The sequence below is a fragment of the Triticum aestivum genome, chromosome 1D (genome assembly GCF_018294505.1).
Source record: "Triticum aestivum cultivar Chinese Spring chromosome 1D, IWGSC CS RefSeq v2.1, whole genome shotgun sequence".
Taxonomy (NCBI): Eukaryota; Viridiplantae; Streptophyta; class Magnoliopsida; order Poales; family Poaceae; genus Triticum; species Triticum aestivum.
In genome coordinates, this window is record NC_057796.1 from 84,553,365 (window position 1) to 84,561,129 (window position 7,765).

Sequence of the window (7,765 nt, forward strand, 5' to 3'; positions counted from 1 at the left end):
GGCTTCGGGCGGCTCCAGCGGCTTCGGGCGTCGGCGTCGGGCGGCTCCGGCGTCGGCGGGTTTCGGTGGCGAGGGCGGCGGGCTTGGGGGTGGAGAGAGGTGGCGGTGGGGGCGGGGTACTTATAGGAGGGGGGGCGACTCCGGCTTGGGGAGGAGGCAACCTCGGGAGGCGTGCTCCTCCCGGATTCGGCGGCAGCGGTGGACTCCGACGCGGAGACGACGATGGGAGGCGGTGGCGTTCGCGGGCCGGCCTGGCTCGGCTGGGCTTCGGCCCAGTCGGGCGCGCGGGATTTTTTTTAAAATAAATTTCGCCGAACTTAAATAAATCCTAGAAAAATAAATAAAAATCTAAAAATGCCAAAACAAATTTTCACCGTCTAATTAAAATAATTAGAACGAGATGAACATTTTCTTGGCCCTAAAATGCAATTTTGGAAACGTGCAATTTTTCTAATGCAAATAAAATTACAATAAAATCCAAATAAAATCGAATATTTGATTTTAATATTTTTCCTCCAATATTTCAATTATTTTGGAGAAGTCATATTTTCTCCTCTCATATATTTTAATATGAAATATTTTTTCGGAGTGAAAAATAATTAAAACCCAAAAATCCTCGTTTCATTATTTGATAAAATCAAATATGAAAACCGGGAAATCCCCAACTCTCTCTCCGAGGGTCCTTGAGCTGCTTAGGATTTCGAGGATTTGCCAAAATGCAATAAAATATGCTATGCAATGATGATCTAATGTATAACATTCCAAATTGAAAATTTGGGATGTTACAAGGCTGGATGAACAGGAGCCCGTGGAGGCTGGAGGAGGTCGACGGTAGCCCGTGGAGGCTGAAGGAGGTCGACGGTGGAGAACTGGAGATGAACAATATCCCGTGGAGTCCCGTTTTGCGGTACGCCACACCCCTCCCAATGAACAGGACCCCCGTTTCGACCGTAGGAGGTCCGTTTCATCCGTTTTGCGGTACGCCACACCCCTCCCGATCAACAGGACCCCCGTTTCGACCGTAGGAGGTCCGCTTCGTCCGTTTTGCGGTACTCCACACCCCTCCCGATCAACAGGACCCCCGTTTCGACCGTAGGAGGTCCGTTTCCTCCGTTTTGCGGTACGCCACACCCCTCCCGATCAACAGGACCCCGTTCCGAACGTAGGAGGTCCGTTTTCTCTGTTGTGCGGTACGCCAGGCCTTGTTTCCATCGCCTGTTCCGTCCAAGCCCTCCCGATGAACACGACCACGCATTCCGTTCCGACCCAGCCGGTTGGCTCCCACGCGTTCCGTTGCCTCCCGATGAACACAACGCATTCCGTTGCCTCCCCATGAACACGACGCATTCCGTTGCCTCCCCATGAACACGACGACGACGCTGTTTCTCCGTTCCGACCCAGCCTTGTACACGAGCCCTGGCTGTACGTATGCGCGAGTAGGCGTTCGAGACCCCGCCCGTATGTAGACATACGTGGCCGTATTTTCTTTCTTGCACCCTGGCCGCTGTACGTACGTGTACATGCTACGTGCGCGCCTCTACTACGACACGTACGCACCTCTACTACGACACGTGCGCGCCTCTACATCCACCAGTATATATGTACGTACACGTTCGCGACCAGAATGACAACGCTGCGTACGCTTCGACCAGGTGGGTCCCGACTGTCAGGCACTTCCTTGCCTGCGAAGATGTAGCTGGTGGGTCCCAGCAGTCAGGGGGCGAATCGTTTTTTTGCCCGGACGCACTTCCTTGCGTGCGAAGATGTAGCTGGTGGATCCCAGCAGTCAGGGGCAAACGTTTTTTTTGCGAAATATGGTGGCCCGTCCGATGGGTCCCCGCTGTCAGGTGGAGGAATAATAATTTTGCACGTAATAAGGAGGCACTTCCTTGCTGCGGCCGTGGACCCAGCTGTCAGCCTCTCCACGTACAGTCCACGTCCGATGGAAGCCGTTCCTTGACCACGTTGACCACGCCGCGCCGAGAGCACCAGGGCGGTGGACGACGGCGAGGCCTAGTAAGGGGACGACGCGGAGCCGGGGAAGACGCGGCAGTGGATGCCCACGCGTAGAGGAGTACGAGGGTTCACTCGTTCGCTGCGGTGTGAGGCTGCCGTTGCCGCAGAATAACAGGGGGTGTGGGTGAGTAGAGGGATGGCCTGGCCAACGGTGGGAGTAGTAGGGGGCAGTGAGGCCTCCGCCGCATCGCACCCGGCCACGGGAGGCAGGAGCACGAGGCACGACCGGCGCTGGTTTGGGCGGCTGGAGCAAGAAGGCCAGAGGTTGAAGAAGCACTACGACCGTTGGATGGACATCGTACGGTCACTGGAGCTAGAATCGTGCATATTGACTAAGTTGACAAAGCCCTCCGTCCCTGTCAACTTAGAAGGCCCACGAGTCAGCCTGCCACTATACTGGGTCCCAGCTAAAAGGGGAGTAGTCATTTTTTTGTGCGTAATAAGGAGGCACTTCCTTGCGTGCGAAGATATAGCTGGTGGGTCCGAGCTGTCAGCGGCGGTAACATTTTTTTGCGAAATACAGAGGCCCTTTCGGTGGGTCCCTGATGTCAGGTGGAGGAATCATTATTTTGCGCGTAATAAGGAGGCATTTCCTTGCGTGCGGCTGTGGACCCAGCTGTCGGCCTCTCCACGTACAGTCCACTTCAGATGCATGTCGGTCGTTGACCACGTTAACCAGGCCGCGCCGAGAGCACCAGGGTGGTGGACGACGGCGAGGCCTAGGAAGGGAACGACACGGAGGCAGGGAAGACTCGGCAGTTGTTTCCCACGCGGAGGGGAGTACGACTGTACGAGGGTTTACTGGTTCGTCTGCCGTCGCCGGAGAATAACAACAGGTGTGGGTGAGTAGAGGGATGGCTAGGCCAGCGATGGGAGTACGGTGGGGCGGTGAGGCCTGCGCGGCAGCACAGCCGGCCGTGGGGAGGAGGGAGCAGGCAGTCCCGCCGGCGCTTGTTTGAGCGGCTGGAGCAGGAAGAGCAGAGATTGAAGAAGCACGACGGCCGTTCGATGGACATCCAACAGTCACTACTTGTGCGTCAACCTTTTTTTAGGAAAGCCTCAAATCTGTGGAAAACAGCATACAACCCATCTGCCATTATTTCTAATAATTTACAGCCCATTTGCTAATTCTTAAGGTTTTTTGGAGCCCATATTCTTTTTGTTAGCATTATAGCCCATATTGTGGCCAGGGTTAAAAAATTATACGAAATTTTGCATATTTCGGTGCGGTCCGAACTGTTTTTAATCCAGAAATTTTGACTCACATTCAAACTGATTTTAAAAATAAATGTATATCAATATAAAATCCAACAAATTCTCCACGCATAAAAATTAATGTAATTTAAAATCTCGAAATGAAAAAAAGATATTTGAAACTAATTGCCGGTTTGATGTGTTTTAAAAATGTACAACCCATTTCTCATTACTGATAGGCCATTTTCTCGGCCAGCCGAATGAAGCTCTCCTCGTCTTGAAAGATTTGCAGCCCAACAGGCCTGACAAAGCGACTTACTTGGCAAATCACAATAAAACTGGGCTGTGGCCGTGGACCCAGCTGTCAGCCTCTCCACGTACAGTACTCTTCCGATGGAAGTCGGTCGTTGACCACATTGACCACACCGCGCCGAGAGCACCAAGGCGGTGGACGACGGCGAGGCCTAGGAAGGGGACGACGCGGAGCCGGGGAAGACGCGGCAGTGGATGCCCACGCGGAGAGGAGTACGAGGGTTCACTGGTTCGGCTGCGGCGTGAGGCTGCCGTCGCCGCAGAATAACAGGGGTGTGGGTGAGTAGAGGGATACCCTGGGCCAGCGGTGGGAGTAGTAGGGGGCGGTGAGGCCTCCGCGGTATCACAGCCGGCCATGAGAGGCAGGAGCACGCGGCACGACCGGCACTGCTTTGGGCGGCTGGAGCAAGAAGACCAGAGGTTGAAGAAGCACTATGGCCGTTGGATGGACATCGTACGGTCACTGGAGCTAGAATCATTCATATTGACTAAGTTGACAAAGCCCTCCGTCCTCGTCAACTTAGTAGGCCCACAAGTCAGCCACCCACTACGGTGGGTCCCAGCTAGCAGGGGGTATTCATTTTTTGGTGCGTAATAAGGAGGCACTTCCTTGCGTGCGAAGATATAGTTGGTGGGTCCGACCTGTCAGCGGGGGGAACGTTTTTTTCGCGAAATACAGAAGCCCTTCCCACATACAGTGCACGTACAGTGCGTAATAAGGAGGAACTTTCCTTGCGTGCGACCATGGACCTCGTGGGTCCCAGCCGTCAGGCTCTCCACGTACAGTCCTCTTCCGATGACTCTCGTATGTTGACCACGCCGCGCCGAGCGCACCGAGGCGGTGGACGACGGCGAGGCCCCAGACTGGAACGACCCGGAGATGGGGAAGACGTGGCAGTGGAGTCGCAGACGGAGAGGAGTGGGAAACTTGACTGTTTCGGGTGCGGGGTGGGCCTACACTCGGCAGAGAATAACAGGAGGTGCGGAGTGGAGGGATGGCCTGGCCGTCGGCGGGGTAGCGTTTCACTGAGGAGCGCAAAACAACGCCTCTGGACGCCGAAGGCTGGAGCAGGTGGTTCCGGCAGTGCTGGGGGAAGAAGACGAGATATTTAAGAAGAATGCCGGCCGTTGGATGTAAATCCAACGCCTTCTTAGGCTTCGACCTACTGGCCCACATGTCAGCTAGTCCATTTGTTTTTTTAGTCCATTTGGTGGGCTGGGTGAAACAATGATGTAGCATCTATGCAGCCCGTTTAAATCCCATTTGCATTTTTCTCGAAATCCGCAGACTTGCTGGGCTGGGTGAAAATATCATGTTGGGCTAGACGGAGAAATGTTATAAAAACATAAACACATGATTGCACGTCAGTAAAATCTTTGCAAGCTTATGTACGCAATCACTAGGAGTTAACTTGCCAAGTTATATATAAACAATTATTATTATTATTTTGTAAGAACTTTCAACGTACGAAATAAAATATCATTTTAATTTGATGAGTTAATAGTAAGTGGGGTATTATTAATTTTTAGGCTAGACGTGGGACAGTTGAGTTGGTTCTAGGGGAAAGTACTGGGAGAAAACTCAGTTTACATCGAAAAAGAAAGTGGGAGAAAATTCAAAGACCTGCTGGGTCCACCTGGGGAGGGGAATATGTTGGGAGGAAGGAGATTCAAAGCACGATAGCCGAGTGAACTAGTTTTTTTTACGGACAAGTGAACTAGTTTACATACATAAGCAAATAGCCACTAAAAAAAGCAATCAGGTTAATGGGTTCTTAAAAGAAATATTTCGGACAAAACAGATAATTACGACACATAGGCTAATGCATGAAACACTCAGATGATAAAGGTGCTTATAAACAGATAAAGTACAACATCTAGACCTTCCTGGCACGCTTGATCATGACGCTGCGGCTGTCCGTGTACTCGTCGGTTACGGGAAGCAGATACGCCCTCATGTCCAAGATCTGCCTGTACATGTCGTAGCATGCGTATGCGTCCTTGGCCGCGTAGGTTATGTAGGCTAGATTCAGAGGTACCTCCCACATGTTCAGGTCGTCTTCTTTCATGTTGGCGTATCAGGGGTCGATGATGGTCTCAGCGAGGTCAACCACGGAGTCCTTCTCCTGCCCGTTGCTGATGATCTTGTATTGTTTCTGGATGTCGACAAGCTTGTTGCACCAGATGGCCGAATCATCACGTTCTTCCTTCACTCCACCGTAGCGAAGGTGCAGTCGGCGCTGCCAATGAAACGGGCGAATGCTCCAGAACCTGGTGCAGCCATACGACTGAGGCGAGGTAGAGCTTCACCGAGTCCGTATCGTTGGTGTACATCACATTCAACTTGGTGCAGCCATAGGACTGAACGGCGAACTCAAAGGGGAACTCCTTGCTGAAGTCCATATCCAGCAGGCTCACCCCTCGGATCGCCATTGGAGTCTCTTCGAGTGAACGAGTGTGTAGGCGGTGGCAACAGTTCGTTTTTCAGCTCTTGGGGAACTGGATTCAACAGTAAGCTGAGTGTGTACAGGCGACAACAGTTAATACCGCTCCCTCGTCCGCTGCACGCCCGGCAGAAGATGCACCCTCGGCCACACGTCGGTTCACGAGAGGGTCTGTATTGGTACTGTAATAACAGGAGTTAGTGGTCACTTTACTTAAATTTAATTAGCTTTAATAGAAATTTATACTTAAAACAAGCAATGCATTCGCTTGTTCTATCAGTGCCACAGGATCAACATGCACAACAATTAGAATTATTATTCTCAGGACGCACATGATCAGCACATTTGTCGCACTTTCACAAAGATAATACTACCAAGTTTGAACTGTTTGTTATGGTTGTTGTCCTCTGCATCATCATGCCGTGTTTCCCAGCTTGCAAAATTCAGAACCAACAAATAAGATCCAAATAATAAGTACAACAAAGATGCCTACACATCTCATTGATTCCAGCTTGCAAGATTCAGAACCAACAAATAAGATCCAAATAATAAGTACAACAAAGATGCCTACACATCTCATTGATTCCCAGCTTGCAAGATTCAGAACTAACAAATAAGATTCAAATAATAAGTACAACAAAGATGCCTACACATCTCACTGATTCCCAGCTTGCAAGATTCAGAACCAACCCATTAGAGCCTTTTGATAAAGTGAATATCGGGATTAAATCCATCTTGGCTAGCCATGTCATACAATCGAAGAACTTGGCGAATGCTCTTGACCGTCACAACATCTGTAGTTGAGTATTCCTGTTTGCACAGCGCAGATAATAAAGAGCATGATTACTATAATACTGGCACTAGTGGAAGTCAACCTGCAGCTCCACTCGATGATTCAATTCATGCCACTTTTTCTGCAGTTCACCTGAAATGAAGCAAAGATTGCATCATTCAGCTACAACTCATCTTGCAAAGGCTAATAAAATGTTGCACGAGATTACCAGCAGAATTTGACGGAGATTTTGGGAACTCCAATCACCATTTTGTGCAGTTCCACCAAAATTGAGAGATGTTGCCCATGTAACCTTTTAGTTGAACTGCACAAGACACTCATTCCAAAAAAGTGTTTTGTGCAGTTCACCAAAAGGTCACAATAGCAACAAGGTGAAATGGATATCCCTATCTGCACAAAAAGATAGAAAGTAAACAGTTGCTGGTCAATAAGAATATACGAAACATATACAAAATGAAAAGAAGCATCTTAATTATGTTCATGGCAATCACGCAAGGACAGTAGAAATTTTAAAACGTCAGCAATGCTTCATGTTACCAGAAGCATTACGATCAACGATGAGATTCCTCAAATATGGGATTACTTTAATGGTGGCATTGCTTGTTTACCAGACACAGTAAATCAACAGCAGCTAAAGAGTTGGTTTAAGGGCATGGGACCGTGGGGACACCAGGACACTCAGCAGCGTAAAGGAGCAACTTACTTATCATACTGGGGAAAACAGCAGGAGTGCCATTTGTAACACAGTTTAATTGCATCTTATCACTGGAGGCATTAGATTAACAATAACACTGGTTAGACATGTCCCTAAGGTAACAGTGTGATCGCTTCATTTTACATGCGCCCTTACATTAACAACAACAAAAGGTTGGTATAAGGACATGCGACAGTGGACGCATCAGCACAATGTACCTACAAGGAGGCATAAAGTGGTGATGCCGAGTTTGTTCATGCTATGTGAGGGCAGCAAACCTAATCCTGGAGACCTTGTACTATGTGAGGGCAG